General features: G+C 42.8%; 2 non-coding genes across 2 annotated transcripts; one reads left to right on the top strand and one right to left on the bottom strand.

Annotated features, from left to right (window-relative positions):
* Nucleotides 1-7,241: 7,241 nt before the first annotated feature.
* Nucleotides 7,242-7,316, top strand: Trnal-caa (transfer RNA leucine (anticodon CAA)). Its single transcript has one exon. It is a non-coding gene; the product is annotated as a tRNA-Leu (tRNA).
* Nucleotides 7,317-24,446: 17,130 nt separating this feature from the next.
* Nucleotides 24,447-24,526, bottom strand: Trnal-uag (transfer RNA leucine (anticodon UAG)). The gene has a single exon. It is a non-coding gene; the product is annotated as a tRNA-Leu (tRNA).
* Between the last annotated feature and the right edge of the window lie 799 nt (nt 24,527-25,325).

Genomic DNA, 25,325 nt, shown 5'->3' with positions numbered 1-25,325 from the left:
CTTTTTGGTAAAATTCTTCAACAGGATGGTAAAAATAGTCATCACAGGGCTGCACTGACGGAGTGCGTTTGGGGAGTGTGGAGTGGCGGTGGGGAGGCACTTTAAAACTGCACAATGGCAGTCTTCCTTCGTCTTGAAAATACAATATACTGATCACAATAAAGTGATCGAGTTGCAATAATCACTATGTGGACGATGTGGCCTATTCTACACCTTATTTTAGATCTATGTGACGATGCTATGCTGATTATATTTATATGTTTTGACGATGCCATTATGGCCGTATCCACTTTAGGACATGGTGTAAAAAAGATCTGAGGATGGTCATTACAGACTGAAACCGGTCATCGTCTAAAGAATTCATATTGTGATCAGAGACTGGAATAAAAAAGCATTTTACAATAAAAAGACACTTACAGAAAGATTTCGGCCACAGCCTTCATCAGTAAAAGCGAGACACTCACCATTCGCACATAGTCGAGCACACCTCACGCACACAAGACTGCCAACTCCAGCATCTCGGGCCATAGATGCTGGAGTTGGCAGAGGTGTGCTTGCTTGTGTGTGTGAATGTTTGTGTTTGTGTGTGTGTGTGTGTGTGTGTGTGTGTGTGTGTGTGTGTGTGTGTCTGTTTCACCGATGAAGGCTGTGGCCAAAAGCTTTATGTAAGTGTCTTTTAATCGTGCCTGTCTGCAACTTGATGTGTCCTCTTTACAGTAAATAACAATCTCTCTTTTCCTACATTGTCAGTGAGCTTCATTTCGGTTTATCTGCAATGTAAGTAACGTAAAAATTGAAGGAAATATTTCTACATTGAGACTTGACCCCACGACCTTCAGATTAGCGTTGTGTTCTCTTTCCACTGCGCCAACCGCTGCGTGGAACCTGTGCTAACTTAAATGACTCATGTCTCACATCACCCAGGTCAAAAATACAGTTTTTCTGAACACTTCACCATCTGGAACTCCCCTTCTGTCACTTTCATTTCTGCCCAGGCTCTGCATGTACCATAAATTTCGACGCAGTCGGTGATGACGGGCAGGCGCGGTCTTCCTGTTAGTGCTATCAACAGTAAGGCCTTGCTAGAAGCTGAAGTTCTGTGCCATCTACGACATTCCGTCACTGGTCGTTAGCGCGGGAAAAGTACGCTGAACCAAGCTGTAAATGAGCCTTTTGAGCTCAATCACTATAGGAGTGCAGTACTATGAAATCCAATACCTCCTAAGTCTTTGAATTTACTGATATGAATGCTAAAAAAGAACATATAAGAGTAGTACATCACCGCCCAACCACAGTGAGTGGTATCGTTTTATAGAAGTATAGGTTATTGCATTTGGCAGACAAAGAAAAAGCAGATGGCAGCGAGAAGTTCCTGACTGTCCCACTGAGCGCCACTGACCTGGGCTGAATTTCAAACATTTTCAACGTGCCTCGTGGAGTTGCTGTTGATGTTGAGCATTAATTGGATGCCGATGTTAAGCTTAGTGGCCACTTATTGGAATTCGAGAGATGTAGGCTATGCATAGGCAGCAAATTTTGTCCCTTGCTTCTATCCAATGCCCATCTGCAGCAACACGATCGCACTGCTGAAAGACTAATCGTAATTGTACTCATGATACAGAAACACACTTGAACTCCATAACTGGGCGAAGGAAGACAACACCAAACCAACTCGACTAGGACATTGCTCTCGAATGTTAGGCAATATTCTAGCATTCTCATCGTTGACTCGTGATGTGATGACTGCTAGCACGCAGTCACGTGCACTAGCTACCTTATGTTAATAATATGAATAGCATTGGTTATGTACCCAGATCAACCATTATGTTTTTCAAACAGAGAAATACCGGTGCGCCATGGGCAAAGCTTTGTGTCTTGGTGCTGTACAATAACAAACTACATTCTACAGAAAGATAATACTAGTACTGCAGTTACCAACCTTTTTAGCTGTGTAGAACTAGGCGGGAGTCAACAAAATACACTGTTGGAAAACATAGTACACCCCTTCAGAGGTCTCCAATTCACTCAAGATTTATTGTTATATCTATGCACGTGGAGTACATGAAATGATTACATTTACAAGTCAGTAGCACAAGCGGTAGCAGGTGTCCACCCATGCTGAAACACCCATATTAGTACACTGTGTAGGCTCCGTGGGTGGCAATGCAGTGCTGGCTCTGGCATCCGGTCGATCATACAGGTGGAAAAATACTGTCCTAGGATACGTTATGCCACGCCTGCTCGACCTGTTCATGGGGTTCTGTAAGAGTTGTCGGTTGACAAGTCGCACGAATCGCTTCTCATCATATACCACATGTGAAACTTCCTGGCAGATTAAAACTGTGTGCCCGACCGAGACTCGAACTCGGGAATTCGAGTCTCGGTCGGGCACACTGTTTTAATCTGCCAGGAAGTTTCATATCAGCGCACACTCCGCTGCAGAGTGAAAATCTCATTCTATATACCACATGTGCTCTATTGGACACGAGATAACGACAATCAGTTGCGTGCAGGCAGAATCATACCGAGCGAGGTGGCGCAGTGGTTAGCACACTGGACTCGCATTCGGGAGGACGACGGTTCAATCCCGCGTCTGGCCATCCTGATTTAGGTTTTCCGTGATTTCCCTAAATCGCTCCAGGCAAATGCTGGGATGGTTCCTATGAAAGGGCACGACCGACTTCCTTCCCCCTCCTTCCCTAATACGATGAGACCGATGACCTCGCTGTTTGGTCCCTTCCCCCAAACAACCCAATCCAACCCCAGTAACCAGGCAGAATCTGCTTTCATTGCTGAAGAGCACGGCGCGCTATTACATGTTCCAAGTGATTCTCTGATAGCACCAGTCGAGCTGTGCACGTTGACGCTAAGGCCTGAGTGGAAGATGGGCCAGAGGTGTGTGTCCCCGCAGTCCCACTGCTAATAATTGGTTCATGCTGACACAGCTGAGTTCAAAAGCCCTCTTATCTGTGCTGTGTTAGCTGTGTGATCTTCCGCTGTTGCCCTTACAATACAGGGTGTCTGAAAAGTCTTTCCCTGATTACATAAATTGATAACTCAGGCTAAAAGTAAGATACAAATATGAAACTGGTGTCTAATTGCTTACAAACTATCAAAGTTTTTTTCACACATCGGTAAACTTCCACATGAGCACCCTTGGTAGCACGTAGCCCATCTAGGCGATATTCAATTTCCGTCCACACATTAGCCAACATCGCTGGAGGGATCGATTCAACGACTGTGGTTATCCGTTGCCGCAGGGTTTCAAGATATGGTACACCTGTTCGGTAGACCTCGTCCTCGACATAACCCCATAAAAAGAATTCTAATGGGCTTATGCCAGAAGAGTGGAGGCCAAACCGTTGGTCCATCACGACCAATCCATCGCCCAGCAAAGGTCATACCAAGATAGGCACGGACGTCCAAACCCCAATGAGGCGGTGCACCGTCTTGCTGAAACAAGACATCGGGCTGATACTGAAGCAGCTGAGTAACAGCATACAGTTGCAACATGTCCAGATACACCGCAGATGTGATGGTAGCCTCAGCGAAGAAGAATGGCCTGATAATTCGATCGTGCAATAGCGCTCACCAAACATTCACCTTTAGACTGCCTCTGGTGCACTCCATGACCTCGCCAGGGGGTTGTTAACCCCAAATGCGCACATTATGGCGATTCACTACTCCACTGACAAAAAAGCTCGCTTCATCGGAAAAGGCAATTCGTCTGAGATAACCATCATCGTCCTCAATACGTGATAGCATTTCGACCGCAAAGTCATATCAATGTGTACTGTCATTTGGCAACAAGGCCTGAACGATATGCACTTTGTATGCACGAAACAATAAACGTTTGTGTAAAATGTCATGGAGAGAGCTTTTTGACATCTGTAATTCACGTGAGGCCCTGCGCATTGATTTCTTCGGACTTCGCAGAAAAGGCTGCCTTACAGCTTCCACCCTGTCTGCTGAGGTTCTTGGTCGACCAGACCTCGGAAGGTCACCAACCGATCCTGCGTTCTTGAACTTCTTATACCAGGCTTTAATGCTCTTGACATCAGGTGGATTCCTTCTAAATGTTGTTTGGAAGTGTCTCAGCACTGTGGTTGGTGATCGTGTCTCATGGTACCACAGGACACACTGTGCCTTCTCCTGATTGGTTAACATGGCTTCTTGGGCACTGCACCTCATCCACTACTTACGTACTGCGAACCTAAAACAGAAAAAACTTTGATGGTTGTAAACAATTCGACACAAGTTTCATGTTTGTATCTTACTTCTAGCCTGAGTTATCAATTTATGTAATCAGGGAAAGTCTTTTCGGACAACCTGTATGGCGATCCTGGCGGGCGTCTGTGTTGAGTGGACGTCCAGAACATCGTCTACGGGTGTGAGAATGTTCACGTGACCGCTGGTACCAGTATCGTTGCACAGATGACGCAGCATGTCCAACTCGTGTGGCAGTTCTCCGAAAGCACCGTCCTACCACTCCGAAGGCCACAATTTAACCCCTTTCAAAGTCGCTCAGACGGCTGTAAGAAGCACGATACTACAATGAGTTTTCTGGCTGAGAGCATTCCCTATTAGAGAGAAGGCATAGATGGCGCTATGGTAGGTATGCCACTACGCTATCATTCCGCGAACAACGTGGAAACCATTATCAGTACATCTGCTATCTCCTTTATATAGGGTGCGACAATAAAGTAATGAGACTGATTTTATTTGCAAGATGTGGCAACCCTACAGGGTTGCATAGGCACAATATCTTTGGTCTTGGTCTATAAGCTGCTTCTAGTCCAAGCGCCATATCAATGCAACTGCTCAGTAGTGAGTTGTGCTGTAGTAAGTTAACACGTGTTTGTGTCTCTCGTCATGGAACCGCATAATATTGCGCAATAGTATGCCATTTCTTTTTGCATTAAATTGGTTGAAAACGCGACGACAACTTACGGTAGGCTTCAGAAGGCTTAGGAGAGGAGGTAATGTCAAGAGCTCAAGTTTTTCATTGGCATAAAATGTTTAGTAAAGGCAGAACGAATGTTGAAGATGAAGGCTGCAGTGGACGACCATCAACCTCACGGACGGATGTCAACTTGGCCAGGGTGCGTGAACTCATACGATCTGGTCGAAGATTATCCGTGAAATTGATTGCAGAAGAACTGAACATCAATCGAGAAACGGTTCGTCTCGTAATAACTGAAGATCTTCGTATGAGAAATATTTGTGCAAAAATGGTCCCCAAAAATCTCACAACACAATAGCGAGAAACACGGAAAAATGTGGCAGCCGATCTGTTAGAGCAAACGGAAATCAATCCAGAATTGTTGAGCCGTGTTATCACAGGTGATGAAAGTTGGTTTTTTCAGTACGATTCAGGGACAAAAGGCCGAAGTTCGCAATGGTGCTCAAAGGGATCACCGAGACAAAAAAAAAAAAAAACTCGCATGTCAAAGTCAAAAGTGAAATGCATGCTTGTGTGCTTCTTTGATTCCAAGGGAATTGTTCATAAAGTGTGGGTGCCTCCTGGACAAACAGTTAACCAATATTACTACAAAGAAATTTTGGAAAGACTTCGTAAAACAGTTCTTCATGTCCGTGCCAACATTGCTAATAACTGGATTCTGCATCACGATAATGCGCCATACCATACTGCTCTGTCAGTACAGCAATTCTTAACCTCAAAACAAATTTCAGTACTACCACAGCCACCTTATTCACCAGACATCGCTCCGTGCGACTTTTTTCTATTTCCAAGAGTCAAAACGGCGGTCAAGGGACACCGTTTTCAAACAACACAAGATGTCCAAAAAGCTGTGATGAGGGTCTTGGAGGATATTACAGGAGATGAGTTCCGCAAGGGACACCGTTTTCAAACAACACAAGATGTCCAAAAAGCTGTGATGAGGGTCTTGGAGGATATTACAGGAGATGAGTTCCAGTTACCATCAATGGCAGAAGCGCTGGAAAAAGTGTGTGCAATCAGAAGGGAACTACTTTGAAGGAGGCAGCACTAAACTTGTCTAAAACGGTAAGCAACATTTTTTTTCACATCAGTCTCATTACTTTATTGTCGCACCTTGTATATACTTTGCGGATTTATTGGTTATTTTCCTTTGAATGCTGATAAACGCAGCATGATGCTTAAATCTACCGCGCTACTGCTCCTCTAGAATCCGTGAAACTTGGCATCAGGGTCGCGAGCACACCTTCAGTTATGTGCGTGACGTAATTGCCTTACGCGCCAAATACATACGGTTTTGATAAACAACATACACGGTTCACGATGTGCGCAACCTAGCCCTTGCCACTGAACTGGAAGTTCACATCAGTGCCACCAGGTGGTAGCACACTACGGAAGACTTTTATCCCCGTTCGCTCAGCATAAATCCTGCTAAATTACAGGACACATCTCAGATATGCTAAGTCACTCACTATATACTGTAGTAAAATTAGATTGGACGTCAGTATATATTAAAGCTGTACTGGCAGTAAACCTATTTTGTGGGTTTCTGAATGAGTTACAGTATATTAAGTTATGAATTTTATCATGCAGTCATCCATTTGAGGTGCTGAGAATTATAACGGCACAAGGAACAACACTGTCGATTGTGATGTTGCAGCATTTATTCATGCTTCTGAAATCTTGATCTTCTGGTGAGTCAGGTTTAGGTTGGTTGGTTGGTTGTTTGGGGAAGGAGACCAGACAGCGTGGTCATCGGTCTCATCGGATTAGGGAAGGAAGTCGGCCGTGCCCTTTCAGAGGAACCATCCCGGCATTTGCCTGGAATGATTTAGGGAAATCACGGAAAATCTAAATCAGGATGGCCGGACGCGGGATTGCACCGTCGTCCTCCCGAATGCGAGTCCAGTGTCTAACCACTGCGCCACCTCGCTCGGTGAGTCAGGTTTATTTGTGATGTAGGCCCACATGTATACATGAAAATTAACAAAAAGCTATATCACAGGTTTCTCTGATATTCACTTACAGTAAATGTGGGATAGACGGTAGTCTGCTTTAGGCTCTTATGGATCTCGGCGCCTCATTTGTATTCTAGTCAAGTGACCATGTCGGTAGACGTTACTACTCGAGTTTAATCATTTCCACAAACGGTACTTTGTGTTTGAAGTTGGTTGTCTACTGTACAGAAATCGACTTTCGTGTGCAGTGTAAACATGAAGCATGGTGAATCTGTTTTAAATACTAACAGAAAAGTAAAGCTGTGAGGACGGGTCGTGAATCGTGCTTGGGTAGCTCAGTCGGTAGAGCACTTGCCCGCAAAAGGCAAAGGTCCCGAGTTCGAGTCTCGGTCCGGCATACAGCTTTTATGTGCCACGGTGTTTCATACCAGCGCACACTCCGCTGTAGAGTGTAAATCTCATTCTGGGAACAAAAAAGTAAAGTATCGGGAAAAGGTAGCCGCATTGCAAGTAGAGAACAGATTCTTTGATTGAGAAAGAACGGCGAAATCAAATAACCGCGACTACAAGCGAACATTTAACAGTGAAGTGTACAGTTAGCAAAAGTTATTGTGTGTGTGCAGCGTAAGAATATCTGATTTTCAGCCCAGAAGTAAATTCGTGAACTAATGCGTGTGATAGGGATCATTTTTCCGAAAACATGGAAAAGTGCGAAAACTTCCACTTGCACAAAAATGCGAAATGGAGATTTGCCCTAAACTGTATTTAATTATGTACAAAACAACAAAATTCCACGAAGACAATTTTATCTTTTGTCGGGTAAGTTACGAATATATAGGGAAACATTCCACGTGGGAAAAATATATCTAAAAACAAAGATTCTGTAACTTACCAAACGAAAGCGTTGGTACGTTGATAGAGACAATAACAAACACACACAAGCAGTGTCTGTATATGTGCGGATGGATATGTGTGTGTGTGGGAGTGTAATCAAATCAAGCAGTGTCTGTACATCTGTGGATGGATATGTGTGTGTGTGTGTGTGTGCGCGAGTGTATACCTGTCCCTTCCCCCCCCCCCCCCCCCCCCCCCCAAGGTAAGTCTTTCCGCTCCCGGGATTGGAATGTTGGAATGACTCCTTACCCTTTCTCTTAAAACCTACATCCTTTCGTCTTTCCCTCTCCTTCCCTCTTTCCTGATGGAAGCAACCTTGGGTTGCGAAAGCTTGAAATTTGTGTGTGTGTTTGTTATTGTCTCTATCAACGTACCAATGCTTTCGTTTGGGTGTATATATATATATATATATATATACCCAAAGTTCTTTTTAGCACTGACCACAAGATTCAGCGTTTTCACGTAGTTATGACAGTCAAGTGAATACAATAAAAACTTTTTCTTTATAAAAAATTTAGTGTGTGTGTGCTAAAAAGAACTCGATGGGTTTTTGATGTTGTTTGTCCCTAACGAGATAATGAATATCTGGATCAAAATTGGAGCAAGTTTTCCTCACTTAATGACATTTTTAATATTTTAAGTAACCTTCTTCAAAAGAATTTTTGATCCATTGGATTGCATCCTCAGTTTTAGGAAAGCAGCTCCTAAAAGAAACATGAAAAGGCTTAGATACTGCTCTAGCAAGTCTAGTTAGTAGATTTCTCTTTCATTGAAATGAAGAACAAACTGTAACCACAGCATAAGACAAATTACTAGAATAATTTGTTATTATTATTAGGTTGGTGCATTAGTTTGTAGCGTTTTTGTTTTACATGTTGGTATCCCGGTTGCTATCGGTTTATTTATCGATTGCCATTTTTTATTTGTAATTCGCTGTTGCTATTTGAGTTTTCATTTTGTCATTTGGAGATAGTGAGTGGAACTGTGGACGCTAGAAAATGGAGTGCCTAGTGAAGAAATTGGAATATTTCTTTCGTATTCTTCTATTTGAGTACAATAGAGGGGTGACGGCAGCGGAGACAGCCATGGTGTCTTTATGCTAACATAAGTAAAGAAAGGAATGGCTGAGCCCAAACAAAGCAACAGCTCCCCGTACAAAGATCTATGTGGATCCACAAAAGATAGTGTTATGCTTCTGGTGGTACAGCGCCAGTGTGGCGTACTATGAATTGTTTCCCCGAGGTATAACCATCACTACAGACATTTACTGTCAACAACTGAGACATTCTGCAGACCCAGTCCAAGAACAACGACCAGGAAGACTACGTCGAGTGATGCTACTCCACGATACAGCCCGCCCACATTCTGCTAGACTGACAAAAAAAAAACAATGCAGTTGTGTTGGGAAGGCATTCCGCACCCACCTTATTCAGCTGATATTGCTCCCTCAAATTTTCACGTTTTCCGCTCTTTATCGAACATCCTTCAAGGAAGTTCCTTTCCGGATGAAAATGGTCTCCGAACATGGCTAGACTAGTTCTTCGTCTCAGAACCACGTGATTTCTGCAGTCACGGAATCGAAAATTACTCCAGCGTTGGTTGACTGTTATAGATAGTGAACGAGAATATATTATTGATGACTAAGGCTTCTGTTATGTATCTGTGTTGTGTTTATTAAACTTATGGAAAAATTCTACGAACTTATGCACCAAGCCAATAGATTTAAAAATGATTGTGTCTGAAAAATTAACTGTTTTAGGTGAAGTTACCGTTTAAAGAAAGTTTTGTGTTTCCGATTAGGCCTATCAAAAACATTTACATAAAATTTAGAAAAAATTATAATATTTAATTACCTGACGCTGGAACCAAGCATTTGAGATGAAATTATGTGGTTGTAGCTGTTGTTTTCTCAATTTTGAATTCGTTTGTTCCCAGGAAAGCAAGCAAGACTGGAAATACGTCGAAGAAATCTTGTTCCACTTTTTGAGCCTATCGTTGAAGTTTCATCATCATTGATTCTACTTTGTCTTGTACAAGCGCTTATGTACGTCCTTGCTCTGCAGGTTTTAGTTAAGAATGTTGAGGGTACCGTAAATATCCGCCAAATATGCCAACTGCATTAACCAGTTTTCTTCCGTCACGCAGCCGAAATAGGAATTCGGCAATTTTCCATCACCCCAGTGGGAGGATGAGTTTTATGAGCAGGTTGATGGCGTGGCCATGGGTAACCCATTGAGTCCTACTATCGCCAATTTTTATATGGAAAAATTCGAACAATTAGCTCTGGAAAAAGCGAATAAGAAACCATATCGATCGTATCGATACGTGGATGATACATTTGTGGTTTCCTCACATGGCAAAAAACCTTTAGAAGAATTCTTTTGTTATTTAAATAGTATAAATTCTAAAATCCAATTTACCATGGAAATGGAGAAAGACAATGCAATATCCTTCATGGATGTCTTCGTCATGAGACAGACTGATGGCAGCTTGAAACATAAAGTATTTCGGAAGGTTACACGTACCGACAGATACTTGCAAAAGGATTCCAATCATCATCCACAACAGAAAAGAGGTATAATTAAAAGTCTAGTGGACAGAGCTAAAAGGATTTGTGCGCCGCAATACCTCGACGCCGAGTTAAAACATCTAAAGCAAGCTTTTGAGAAGGATGGGTACTCTAGTAAGGAAATAAAAAGAAATTTGCGATCGAGTAACAGGAGGCCTAAGGACAACGATAGGACACAGCGATGGAAGAACACGGCTTCTCTACCCTTCATCAAAAAAGTAACGCATCAAATCGGCAAGATTTTAAGGAAACCTAACGTTCGACCGATTTTCAGACCAACTAAAAAAATAGGCCAAGCACTTCATTAACGATAAACGTTCCCTTGTGTCCGCAAGTGGTGTATACAAGATTCCGTGTACATGTGGTAGGGTCTACATTGGAACTACAAAGAGAAGTGTGAATACACGGTTGAAGGAGCATAAAAATCTTTACCGACTAGGGAAAACAGACAAGTCAGCCGTGGCGGAACATGCTCTTCACTCGGGTGATCACGTAGTGAAATTTTCGGAAACTGACGTTTTGTGTACTATGACGACCTATTGTCCACGGCTATATAGAGAAACCATCGGAATATGTTAACATAGGGATAATTTTTACAGAAAAGAAGCAGCTATGAAACTCAGCGATATATGGCCAGTGGCGCTACAGAATCGATGAAAAGTTTTTATCTTTGACGTACTATGATCGATAGTTATATTTTATCCTTGACAAGGTTTATCTCTGCTATTACGTGGAATCCAGACCAAGCCCACTTTCCACGGTATTTAGGCCGTTCTTCGACGTCCGACCCGTCAGTCGGCAAGACTCAGCACAACCAGGAGCACCTCCGAAGATTTCCAACGTAGCTTTGGACGAAAAGTCAGCGATAGAAGAGTTCCATGGACCACGGCTATACAACCCGGCTATACAACCCAGCTCGGCAGCTGAAACATCCGATCGTGAAAGCCTTCATTGTATGATTCGTCTACAAACCTACACAAATACAAATTCTATTAGCAGCCAAATATGAAGAAAACTCAGTGAATACTTATTTATCATTATCTCCACGAGGACTGAGAGAGGCGGTGTAGTGGGTAGTGCCCTCGACTCGCATTCGAGAGACACGGTTTCAGTTCGCGGGTCGTCAATCCAGATGGGCTGCTTCGTTCACCTCCAGTTGTATGAAATCAGAGCAAAGGTCTATGTCTAATAATCTTAGCTGTGGAAGAGACGTAAAACACCAGTCTCCTTTCCTGCCTTTTTGTTGTGTCTGGATATTAAATGAGCAAATTCGTGAACAATTGTTTCTGATAAAGTATCAGCTCAACAAATTACAATCGGTCTGTGGCATGTGCCAGGGCACATGGCTACTTATAGCGACTCCAACGCCCTTTCTTTCGTTCCTTAAATTCACATGGCATTATTCTAGTTCATGTAGTTGAATTTTCATATTCATGAAATAAACTACATAATAATTATGTATAACCTTTGAAACAGTAATTTCTAGAATATAATACTTTAGTTAAACGTTAATAAATCACTAGTGAGCTCTTCCGTGCACTCATGTGCGTATTTTTAAACTGTACTTATAGCACCCCTGTGTAGATGACACAGGTAACAAAAATCGTTTCATGTGGAATATTTCCGTCTAGCAAACAAATGGTTATCATTCTACAGTTTTTAAGGTTCATGCAACATTTTATGTAAATTCTAAAAATTATGAACACACCCAATGACAATTGGCATGGTGTGATCATATGTATGTACCTCTATGTTTACATCTTGCATACGTATTGGGTCTCGAGCTATAAATTGTCTCTTATTTACTGAATATATTTTGACCTTTTTTTGGGATTTGATTTAAAATGGTCCAGTCCCGGGGGTCCTCCATACCTGCTACGTAACACAATTTACATCTTCTTAGTAAGAACATACATTTCTAAGTTTCTATTACGCAACGAGTTTACAGTGCATCGTTTGTATACACAAGGACATGTAAATTCAAGTCAAATATTTCTTTCAGAGTATCGACGTCTCGATTGGTCAGCCACTTTGTCTATATTTTAATTCCACGCATAATTCTCTCTGCACTCTGAAATGTTGCTCTCAACAGTTTGCATCCCTTCCACTCCGATAATTTAGGCTGCCCGCATGCGAATAACTGCTTTGTCATTCAACTGTCAGTACTTCGTTGGTGCATGCTGAATTTGCGTGCTTCTGTGCTGCGTGTGAATAATAAATATACTCCTGGAAATGGAAAAAAGAACACATTGACACCGGTGTGTCAGACCCACCATACTTGCTCCGGACACTGCGAGAGGGCTGTACAAGCAATGATCACACGCACGGCACAGCGGACACACCAGGAACCGCGGTGTTGGCCGTCGAATGGCGCTAGCTGCGCAGCATTTGTGCACCGCCGCCGTCAGTGTCAGCCAGTTTGCCGTGGCATACGGAGCTCCATCGCAGTCTTTAACACTGGTAGTATGCCGCGACAGCGTGGACGTGAACTGTATGTGCAGTTGACGGACTTTGAGCGAGGGCGTATAGTGGGCATGCGGGAGGCCGGGTGGACGTACCGCCGAATTGCTCAACACGTGAGGTCTCCACAGTACATCGATGTTGTCGCCAGTGGTCGGCGGAAGGTGCACGTGCCCGTCGACCTGGGACCGGACCGCAGCGACGCACGGATGCACGCCAAGACCGTAGGATCCTACGCAGTGCCGTAGGGGACCGCACCGCCACTTCCCAGCAAATTAGGGACACTGTTGCTCCTGGGGTATCGGCGAGGACCATTCGCAACCGTCTCCATGAAGCTGGGCTACGGTCCCGCACACCGTTAGGCCGTCTTCCGCTCACGCCCCAACATCGTGCAGCCCGCCTCCAGTGGTGTCGCGACAGGCGTGAATGGAGGGACGAATGGAGACGTGTCGTCTTCAGCGATGAGAGTCGCTTCTGCCTTGGTGCCAATGATGGTCGTATGCGTGTTTGGCGCCGTGCAGGTGAGCGCCACAATCAGGACTGCATACGACCGAGGCACACAGGGCCAACACCCGGCATCATGGTGTGGGGAGCGATCTCCTACACTGGCCGTACACCACTGGTGATCGTCGAGGGGACACTGAATAGTGCACGGTACATCCAAACCGTCATCGAACCCATCGTTCTACCATTCCTAGACCGGCAAGGGAACTTGCTGTTCCAACAGGACAATGCACGTCCGCATGTATCCCGTGCCACCCAACGTGCTCTAGAAGGTGTAAGTCAACTACCCTGGCCAGCAAGATCTCCGGATCTGTCCCCCATTGAGCATGTTTGGGACTGGATGAAGCGTCGTCTCACGCGGTCTGCACGTCCAGCACGAACGCTGGTCCAACTGAGGCGCCAGGTGGAAATGGCATGGCAAGCCGTTCCACAGGACTACATCCAGCATCTCTACGATCGTCTCCATGGGAGAATAGCAGCCTGCATTGCTGCGAAAGGTGGATATACACTGTACTAGTGCCGACATTGTGCATGCTCTGTTGCCTGTGTCTATGTGCCTGTGGTTCTGTCAGTGTGATCATGTGATGTATCTGACCCCAGGAATGTGTCAATAAAGTTTCCCCTTCCTGGGACAATGAATTCACGGTGTTCTTATTTCAATTTCCAGGAGTGTAGAAAAATCAGTGCAGTAGTTTTAAGTAATTCGCAATTAATATTTATTTCATAGTTTTCAAACGATTATGTGGTCCTCTCCTTTGGCTTTGAAGATTGCAGCGAAGTTGCTACATTAAAAGGCAAATTTACAGCTCTAGACGGAACTTTGGAGTGGAAAAGTTCAATCGAGCACTGCCATATAACTGGGAAGACTCACCAGCAAATGAATTGAAGTTTTACCTGTTGTCTCGTTGTCGTTACTTTCGTCTTGCAGAAAACATGTGGTGAGGTTCTGCTCTTTGATAGTGCTCAGCTGTTTGGCCTATGGAATTTCATTCACATTGTGGTTCGTTACATTTGTAATCAATAAATTTAGCTCTTATACAGTCACCTGTTTGTTTGAAGGAAGGTAGGTGCTTATTTACCATATTGATACGTTGCTTAGCACCAGAACATACAGATGCATCCGAGTAATATAACAACCAGAATGTCAGAGTGTCTTACTCTATAAAAATCTTCATTTATTATAAAAAAATACTTAAGCCAGAAATTTTGGTACATTTCAAAAATTAATAATATTGCAGCTGAAGGCTGCTCCACTCATGTCTTTGCTTAGTATCATTGTAAAACTGAAACATTCGCCGATTGGCGAAATTACAAGCAAATGCTTGTCTTAGCAATATGTTATTAACATCGCAGTACTTAATTTTTGTGTTATGATAATTTCTTTCGACCTCAGGAATCTGCTGAAGTTCGTGGCTTCAGAACCACAAGTCAAGTTTTTCAGACATCAACGATGCACTTCTTAGAGAAGCTTTCCTAGAAAAGACCGAGCGAGGTGGCGCAGTGGTTAGCACACTGGACTCGCATTCGGGAGGACGACGGTTCAATCCCGTCTCCGGCCATCCTGATTTAGGTTTTCCGTGATTTCCCTAAATCGTTTCAGGCAAATGCCGGGATGGTTCCTTTGAAAGGGCACGGCCGATTTCCTTCCCAATCCTTCCCTAACCCGAGCTTGCGCTCCGTCTCTAATGACCACGTTGTCGGCGGGACGTTAAACACTAACCACCACCACCACCTAGAAAAGACCAGTTCCATTATTCTCTAAGACACACTACGTAGTTTATTTCTAATGTTTTCTGACTAGCTACAATAAACGTTTCCTAATATGTTCCGCTTCATGTCCTGATATTATTACTCTAACTGTACTGGATTTAGTAAATGTCATAAGATCGATGACCTCGCTGTATGATCCCCTCCCCTCAATTTAACCAACCCAATGTCATAATGTAAACGCTCAAATTGTGTAAAAGCGGACCTGCTTTGTAATAGCTCTCCATATAGTTCTTTCTGCTCTTACTAGAAAGATACCCTATTTCATATATTTCTATCCTGACCGCGACCCAGCCATCAGCTTCCTCTCGTATTTGCAAGCGTAATTAACCTTGGCCTCTCGCTTAATCACTGCGATTATTATCAAGCAACTAACAGAAATTAAGGGCACCTGGGGATAGCTACATAAATAAGGGTTATAGACAGACTCAAATAAACAGATGTATTAAATAAAGCTGTCAGTTATAGATAATAGAAACTTAAATTTAATAGTACTGAAATGAGCGGAAAAGCGTGCTTGAACCGTTCAACTTTTACTGTTTACTAGAGCGCCATCACTCACCGTTCAACAAGAGAAAATCACAAACAATAAGTTAATTATTGTATTACATGAGAAAATGAAGAAGGCGAGCGAGAGATTCTGTCAAGGGGTGCTACGATGGTAGCAGAAGTTTAGCATTAACTGAACGGCAGCATGGATGACTTCATAGACCGGTTGCGGTCGTACTTTGAGGTATCATCATAACATTTACTTATCGAGTTGTCTCGAATAGCAAGCAACAGTATGCTTCAACGGTTTGCTCGTCGAAAACTAGCAGCCTCTTCTATACTTCTGAGGCCTTAGCACTCAGGATCACCGCTTCAGTATGGTGCCTAGAATGTTGATCCACGTGGTACGTAGGCTGACCGTACCTATCAAGGAACAGCATCTTAATTTCTCCGTGGTAGTCCAAAGGTGGAGGCTATTTCGGTGCTATTTAAAACCTCGGCTCCCCAAGGAAAACAGTCGATAAACCTAAATGGCAGTGCTTTTTATAACCAACCTAACTTTGTCTTTGGTAGCAATTCTGGAAGGATCACCCTAGAACGTAAAGTTACCAGACACTGGCCCTTTTACCGGGAAACTTCATCCTGCAGGAGTATCCTTGCGCGTGAAAGTGTTAAAGAGTTCGCACAAAACTTGGTTTTAACGAAAACCACGATCTTGGAGATAATTAGTATCTTTTTCATAAAAAATGGTTTTGACTCTCATAAAATAGGGAAAATGCGGAATAGAATACCTCAGCAAAGGTAGAAGATGAGGTACTGTTGGAAACTGCAGGCAGCCTCGTGGAGTTCCAACGTTACCCAGTAAGTCACTTATAGACTACGCTTTGTGATTGCTGCTACAACACTGCCTCGGGGTTCGCTCAAAGTTACTTTTATGTTGGAAGGTCTCTCTCCATTAAAAATGAGACGCGGCTTTATATTTGCTGGGAACTTTGCAGTCCAATTAGAAAGCTGGTTAGCTGTTGTTCATTAGCCGACAGTAAGGAATTATATCGAACCCTTTCCGGAAGCAAAGACCACAGCATCAAATAATCGGCATATTTACTGTTGCCCGCGAAAGGTAAAGGTCACAGGTTCGATATGCGGTCCACATACTATTTTAATCTGCATGGAACTTTGTGTACCTCAGTAATGTTTGGACAGTTTTCTAAAAATAAACCAGCTGATTTTGTGCGCCGATTTGTTTCTATGGATGAGACATGGGTCCACCTTTTGATGGCAGGAAGGAAATAGCAATCAAAGCTGTAGGTTAACACCGATAACTTCGCTCTAAAACAGGCAAAATTTTCTCATTAGTCCTAAAAGGTATAGTGGGATGCAAAAGCTATTTTTTATAGACAACACTTCTACTTTTTAGCAGGTATTCCTTGCTAAACTTGAAACACCACTTCCTGAATACTAAGCAAGTAGTCATCTTGAGGTGCTCACTTTTTGTATCTGTTTTTGCTTCAAAAAGTGAGTTTTTTTCTTTTTGAAAGGATTCTGTCTTGAGCAAACACAGTTTTCTTCTTTTTTCATCCATATATATGTCAGTGAAGTTTCATAGTCATAAATTGGTTCCATCTAGTCTTCTGTTTAGAAAAAACTGTTGGTCATGTAGCAGTCTGACATCTGCACAGCAGCTGGTCTTTTAGTACAGTTTGTCATCTGCAATTTTTATGATTTCCTCGTTGTCAGAACTGTACTTGCAAACATACTCTATATCATTGTTTGTCAAACATTCTACTTTGAATGCGAGTAAGAAGAGCTCCAAACCAATGATTGATGCCTTGCAACTATCTAATTACATTCAGGAAGATTCAGAGATTCAGCTACTGGACTGAATAACGTGCATCTCAAGTGAATAAACCGCCTCCTGCTACTTAAGCCGACAGTCTGCACCAAGACAAAACAAACATGTCTCTCAAAGACACTGGTCTTTAAGTTTTCCGGAAACTTCTATCTTTGTTCGTCCACGGGACCGAGAAAACAGTAGATACTGGCGAGCAAGTTGATGCTGTGGTCTTTGGTTCCGGAAAACTTTCGATACAGTTCCTTACTGTCGGCTAATGAACAAAGGAATATCTATCCAGCTTACCAGTCGGACTGTAGAGCTCTTAGCAAATGTAAAGCCGCGTGTCATTTTTAACACAGCGAGACCTTACTACGTAGTCTATTAATGAGTTAGTGGGTAACCCCGGAACTCCAGGGACTGTTCATGGATCATACAGAGAGGTCGCAACACTAAGAAATTCGTAGCGAAGTGCAGAGGATTGACTTTTGGAGCAAGAACTGGCAGCAGATTCTCAACATAAACAAATGCAACCTTTTGCGTATAAATAGGTAGAAGACCCGTTATTGTATGATTATACCATTACCGAAAAATCACTGGAAACTGTCGTATCCATTAAAAATCTGAGATTATAAGTACAGAGCGATTTAAAGTGGAACAATCTCATGAAGCTAATTATTGGAAGAATATTCGTGAAGTGTAGTTTATCTACGAAGGAGGTAGCTTGCAAAACCTTCGTTCGACCGTTACTTGAGTATTGTTCATCAGTCAGGAAGTCTCAGCAGATACTATTGATAGAGGCAATAGAAAAGATCCAAAGAAGACCAACGCGCGTTACCAAACAGGTTCATTTAGTAAGGGCGAAAGCGTCACTGACATGCTCACACAGTTCCATTGGCAGACGCTACAAGAGATGCATCGTGCATGACGGAATTGTTTACCGTTTAACTTCCTAGAGCGTACGTTCCTAGAAGAGACATCCAAATTCTTCAACGTATACCTCGCAAAAAGACCATTAAGATAAAATCAGAGAGATCCCAGCCTACACGGAAGATTACCATCAGTCCATCAGTCACTCTTCCTCGTGACAGGAACAACAAAAGTAGAGGGGGGGGGGGGGGGGGGGAAAGAGAGGGGTTGACACCGGTACACAAAATACTCTCCGCTACACAACATAATGTTGCATGCGGAGTATAGAAGTAGATGTAGAAGCCTTGGCCTTATTTAAGAAACGGTAATTGTTACCTCCAGTGGTCGGAACTCCCAGCTGGAACACGTCTTTCACTTAGAAACACACGATGCGCTTGCGCACTTGGTAGGCGCTTTTCCACTACTGCTGTGGCACAAATTAGAAAATGACTTTCTTCCATAAGCACACCGAAAACAATGTGTAGTTCTACTGTTCTGCGGTGACCAAACGTCATGTGAGTCATCTAAATCATTGTAAATCGACACCTGTTAGATTCGATTTCTTAATTCACTCCTCCTGAATGTGAGTCCAGAGATCTCGTCAAGTAAATGTTTAGCGATATCATTGACTGCCTTGCCCCGTCGATGGGATCTAGTACATATCAGTAAAACACCGGGGCAATACGGACGGATGACTGCGAAAATGTATCAGTGCAAGGAAACAACTATTATAATACTATGGCAGTTAGCTGTTAATGTTTTTTTTTCTGGGGTATACAGAGCATCGGCAGTTTTATATCAGACAATAAAAGCATTATTTAAAAATTTTTTAGTGTCTCACTTACGTCTTAAATTACATTCTTGCTCGTATTTTCGATCAGCAATCGTCTTCTGCGCAACCCATTTGTAAATATCTGATTGTGATTCACTTATTGTATCAGTTGCAGCAGTACACTGACAATGAGGTGACAAAATTCTTGGGATATCTCCTGTTCTCGTGTGGGGCCTCCTTTTGGCAGCGTGGTGCCGCAGCACCGCGTGGCATGCACTCAACACGTCGCAGGAAGTTCCGTGCAGAAATACTGAGCCATACTGCCTCTGCCCATAATTACGGAAGTGTTGCCGGTGCAGGATTTTGTTCATGAAGTGACCTCTCAATTACGCCTCATAAACGTTCGACGGGATGCATGTCGGGCGATCTGGCTGGCCAAATCATTCAGTCCAATTGTCCAAAATGTTCTTCAAACAAAATCGTGATCAATTGTGGTCCGGTGTCATGGCGCATTGTCATCCACCGTTGTTTGAGAACATGATGTCCATGAATGGCTGCAGATGATCTTCATGTAGCCGAACATAACCATTTCCAGTCAGTGATCTGATCAGTTGTACAAGAGGACCCAGTCCATTCCATGTCAACAAAATGGTTCAAATGGCTCTGAGCACTATGGGACTTAAAATCTGAGGTCATCAGTCCCCTAGAACTTAGAGCTACTTAAACCTAACTAACCTAAGGACATCACACACATCCATGCCCGAGGCAGGATTCGAACCTGCGACCGTAGCGGTCGCGCGGTTCCAGACTGAAGCGCCTAGAACCGCTCTGTCACTGCGGCCGGCTCCATGTTAACAACTTGGGTCCCTGGCTTCCTGGGGTCTGCGCATCACTCTAACCCTACCATCAGGTATCACCCCACCAGGCCACGGTTTTCCAGTCGTCTCGGACGCAACCGATATGGCCACGAGCCCAGGAAAGGCGCTGCAGGCGATGTCGTGCTGTCAGCAAAGGCACTCGCCTCGGTCGTCTGCTGTCATAGTGCATTAACACCAGATATTTTCCGCACTTTCCTAACGGATATGTTCGTCGTAATTCCCAGATTGATATTTGCGAATATGTCATGCAGTGTTGCTGATATGTTAGCACTGACAACTCTACGCAAACACCGCTACTCTGTCATTAACTGAAGGCAATCGGCCACTATGTCGTCTGTGCTGAGAGGTAATGCCTAAAATCTGCTATTCCCGGCATAGCCTTGACACTGTGGGCCTCGGAAAATTGAATTCCCTAATGATTTCCGAAATCGAGTGTCCCATCTGTCTAGTCCCAACTACCATTCCACGTTCAAAGCCTGTTAATTTTCGTGATGCCGCCACAACCACGTTGGAAATCTTCTCACATGAATCAATGACTACAAATCACAGCTTCGCCAATGCACTGCCCTGTTATACCTTTTGTAGGCGATATTACCGCCACCTGTATGCGTGTATATCGCTCTCTTACGACTTCTGTCACCTCTTTGTATAGTGGTAGGCTTTAAAAACGCAAACCATTCTGTTTATAGCCTGGAACTTGCCAACTGAATCATTTTATTATTATTGTTATTAATATTATTCGCTCTCCAATTACACCTCCTTCGGCGAGTTTCTCCGCAATATCTTCCTAAAAGAAAAATCCGGTCTGAGCTGTCAGTACTTTTCTTTCATTGCCCGTGGACCTTTAGAAATGGGAGTAACAGTAAAAACAGATACTTCTTCCTGAAGTAAGTAAAATGTAACCTACCCTGATAAAATTCTTTCCTTCTTGTTGTTAGACTTACTTTGTCCTTACGTAGTGAACAAATTAAAAAGTTTTTCACTGTCGTTAAAACAAAATTTGAAAGGAAATAAAACATAACATTAACGTCCTTTTGACAAGTTGAGGTTTATATCTCCACCTCTTTTTTAGAAAGTTAGGCAACTGATTAAAGCAGTTGACGAACGGAAACCTCATATGATAAATGAGTCTTCTAGCATAAGTATGAATCACAATTAGCACTTTGTATGTTTTTAGGTTGTTAGCCTAAAAATGCTTTTTGCGGCCCGGGGAACTTATGTATGTATTGGAGGTAATACTCTCACTTTTAAGAAATTAGTTAAAATAAGATTTCTTCAGAATTTTTGAAATTCCATGATTATTTCTCCTTGTTTTTAATTCTATACAACCCTCTATACGTATGATTCATATTTTGTTCCCAGTTTCGAAATTCTTAGTATTTTCCATTTTTTCCTCTTTAGGTGGTCCTGGAAACCCATGCGTTTTGTTTCATCAAGTTTAGCGTTTCTTTCTGTTACATGGGTTTCCACATAATATGCATCATTCTACGACCGATGACCAGTACTCCCTACTACACGGTCGAAATTAGGCTTCATTCGGTGAATTCGATGGGTTATTTGCCCAGGAGAGTGTTTCACTCCCCATCAGTCTAGGTTTGCAGCTCGTGGAATTCTCTCACATGCAACACAAAGATACATTTTGATGGGACTTCATTGTCCACCTTGTCCCTTTTATGTTTTTTGATATTCGAGATAGTAGTTGTTTTGGATTCCTCTTCTTAGGTTCTCCACTATTTTTCATGTCTGTTTTGAGCAAGGTTATGTTGTTGGTTTGTGCTTTTACAGTGAAGAAGAGGTTTTGTTATTGCGTCCATTCCACAGATTTTTCCAGCGTGGTGCCTTCATCGGTCATACGTTCGTCGTCGCATTTGTTTTCTCCGTATTCAGAATATTTATTTTCACTGTTTTTCAATTGTTCTTTGCTTTCACTAACGCTTGTTGCCATCCTCTACCACTTTCACAGGCAGATTGTGGTGGTCTTGTGGTGACATCGATATCAACTTCGTCCATTGATTTACTACCAGCTTTATCGCTCTCCATTCCGTTCCCTTGCTCTTCGGCTATTGTTTATGTTACTTCTCCATTCACATTTCTCCCACATCCAGCCCTCGATGCACCCACAGAGATGTCGATATGTCCTGACAGAACGATTGCGTATGTCGTTACTTCTGGATGATTGTTTCCGACTGGCAAATGAACAGGGCGTCTACACTCACAGTTCCCCCTCAGGTGTTCAGTTGAACTGCAGATGCATGTGCGAGGTTGGATTTCGTGCTCAACATACACCTTATGAGCGCATTTAGTCACGTAAGAGGGTATGTGTTTCCGAAATTCTATTTTGGGTATTCGATTGTCCTTCAACTTGCCATGCCAAAGGTTTCAGACCACACTTCTTTTCTGACAAGGTAAACTGTTCCATACAAGCTAAGCTCTTCGCTGAATTTTTCGAATGGCTCTCCGAGTGGTCAATTACTGAGCCCGACAGATCGAAAGCGTGTGTTATTAACACTAAAGAGGAACTACCATTTTGCTTAAATATTAGGCCACCATCAGTGTTCATGACTAGGCACTCTCAAAAGCTGTTATTTATGCATTTAGCATATACACAATTAAAGGCGTTAATTTGAATACCTATCACTTCCTCACCAACTTGACATCATTAATCAGTCACTTCCGAATAGCGAGGAGAGTAGGCGTTTCGGTGTTCCTTTCAAAATTAAATTTCAGTGTTTCCTTACTCTAGAAAGACATTTTACAGTCCTATTAATCTTTTCCTTGAGCACCAGCAACACTCAGCAATAAGCAAGCTCTTCGCTGCACACAACTGCAGCGTAGTTCCGCAAGCCACGCAGTCGAAACACAGACGGGACAATTTTAATTTAGCATCAGGCGAATAAAATCGAGATGCACGATGCAGTTTATCGATAATCCAATTTACTATGTTTGAAGATCACGTACTTCATCATTTGCTATCATCATCATCATCAGTTATCTGCTATATTAGCAGGTCCTTTGCCTCTCCATTTTCTGCGATCCATTGCTTCCTTCTTAAGGCTGCTGTATGTTGTACCGTCCATCATGTCATCCAGTATCTGGAATCTCTTCCTTCCTCGCTTCCTTTTCCCTTCTACATAACCTTCTAAAACTGTTTTTATCAGTCCGTCATTCTTTCTTAATATATGCCCAATCCAATTTCTTTTTCTTCTGCTTATTACATCTGTAACTGTCTTTTCTCTCCCGCTCTTCTCAGTACCTCTTCATTTTTTACTCTGTCCATCCAACTTATTCTTTCCATCCTTCGCCATGTCCAGATCTCAAAAGCCTGCAGTCTTTCTCTGTCTTTCTTCCTCATAGTCCATGTCTCAGCGCCATATAGAAGAACACTCCATACAAGACATTTTATGAGTCTCTTTCTGAGTTCTCTGTCCATACCGCTGCAGAAGATTCTCCTTTTCTTATAAAACGCCTCTTTTGCCATTGCTATCCTTGTTTTAATTTCTGTGGTGCACTTCCAGTCGGTGTCTATCCTGCTTCCAAGATACTTAAAATTTTGCACCTGTTCTAGTGTTTCTCCATTCAGCACAATTTTTATTTCCTTATTTCCTCCTATTGCCAATACTTTTGTTTTATTTGTGTTAATTTTCATTCCATATTTTTTTCCGTTAGTTGCAATGGTGTCCACCAAATCCTGTAATTCTTTTTCCCCTGTGGCTAGAAGGACCATGTCATCAGCAAATCTCAAGCACCCTACTCTTCTTCCTCCAATTTCTACTCCTTTGTCATCTAATGAGCATTGGTCAATCATATTTTCCAAGTACAGGTTGAAAAGAGTAGGTGATAAACAGCATCCTTGTCTTACTCCTTTCCCTAGTCTGACCCAGTTTGTACTTTCTCCTCTCACTTTAACTGAAACTTTTTGATTAAGGTACAATGAGTTTATAAGTCTTGTGGTTTTCCAGTCCACTCTCTTTCCCCACATAATAGTCGCCAGCTTGTCCCAAACCACATTGTCAAATGCCTTTTCTAAATCGATGAAGCACATATATAGGTCTCTTCCTTTTTCAATAAACCTTTCTCCCACGATTCGTAGGAGCCCTATTGCATCTCTGGTGCCCGTATTCCGTCTAAAGCCAAACTGCTCCTCGCCGAGATTCTCCTCTATTACTTTTTCAAGTCTTTTATTAATTATTCTTAACATCACTTTGGCTGCATGTGAAATGAGGCTGATTGTCCTGTGCTCGCTGCATTTCTTGGTTCCTTGTTTTTTCGGTAATGGAATCATTACTGTTGTCAAAAAGTCCTCAGGCCATTCACCACTGTCATATATTTTATTACATATCCTCAATATTTCTCTTATTCCATTGTGGTTCAAGCATTTTAGTATTTTCCCGGTATTGTATCTGTCGATTTGATTTTGTTACCCTCTCAAACACATTTGTAGGATTTAAAAATGTTTGGCAGCGGTGGGATTCGAACCCACGCCCTTTCGGACTGGTGCCTAAAACCAGCGCCTTAGACCGCTCGGCCACGCTACCTACATGTGATTTGTAGTTTTACTGAATGAAGTGATACTAACGGGACGCCTTTGCAAATGTTCTCCTTAGGCAGGTAGCGAGCAAGGATGGAGCGCGACGGGGTGGGGTGCATTGCCACGTAAAACTCGGCAGAGGTCGACACGGCTGCGAGAGGCGGCTAGTCTTTATCAGACGGTCAGTCACTTTTCAGCGCCATGGTAGCTTATGCAGTGAATCATCGCTATGACGTTGTGTTCAAGCGTCTCTTATTGAGTCTAACAGATTATATGCATTTAGCTTACAAATGAATAAACTTCTCTTACCTACAACTCACACATTACGCTTTAAACAGCTATTCCGCATAGGAGCATTCCTTGTAGTTACCGCAAATGTTTGATATATAGTTCTTAAACGCAAATTCACACTTGTTGCAGCGCAAACGCAGAAAAAAAAAACTCCATGAAATAAATTTCTGTCAAATTTAGTTCATCTTAGACGACTGAACACAATGACACCGAACATTTGCGGATTGCATTGCAGTTCATAATAGTCATCTCGTTAGTTTATTCTGAAAATACCTTATACTCATGGGCGTACCCAGCGAGGGGCAGGGGGTGGGGGTGCCCCCCCCCCCCCCCCCCTAGAAGACATTCGAACTCGTTCGCGCAGATCCGGGAGTAATTTTTTCGTCTTAGGCACGTTACTGTCGGCAAATCCTAGAAGATTATTACTGAATTAAATAACTGTATTTTTAAACAAGTGCATTCTTATATTTAAAATGTTTATTGAAAGCAGTTTTTCACTAGTTTACTGTTTTATT

This window comes from Schistocerca serialis, chromosome 6 (assembly GCF_023864345.2).
Source record: "Schistocerca serialis cubense isolate TAMUIC-IGC-003099 chromosome 6, iqSchSeri2.2, whole genome shotgun sequence".
NCBI classification, from domain to species: domain Eukaryota; kingdom Metazoa; phylum Arthropoda; class Insecta; order Orthoptera; family Acrididae; genus Schistocerca; species Schistocerca serialis.
The sequence above is the reverse complement of the archived record's forward strand: the minus strand, read 5'-3'. Positions and strand labels throughout refer to the sequence as shown.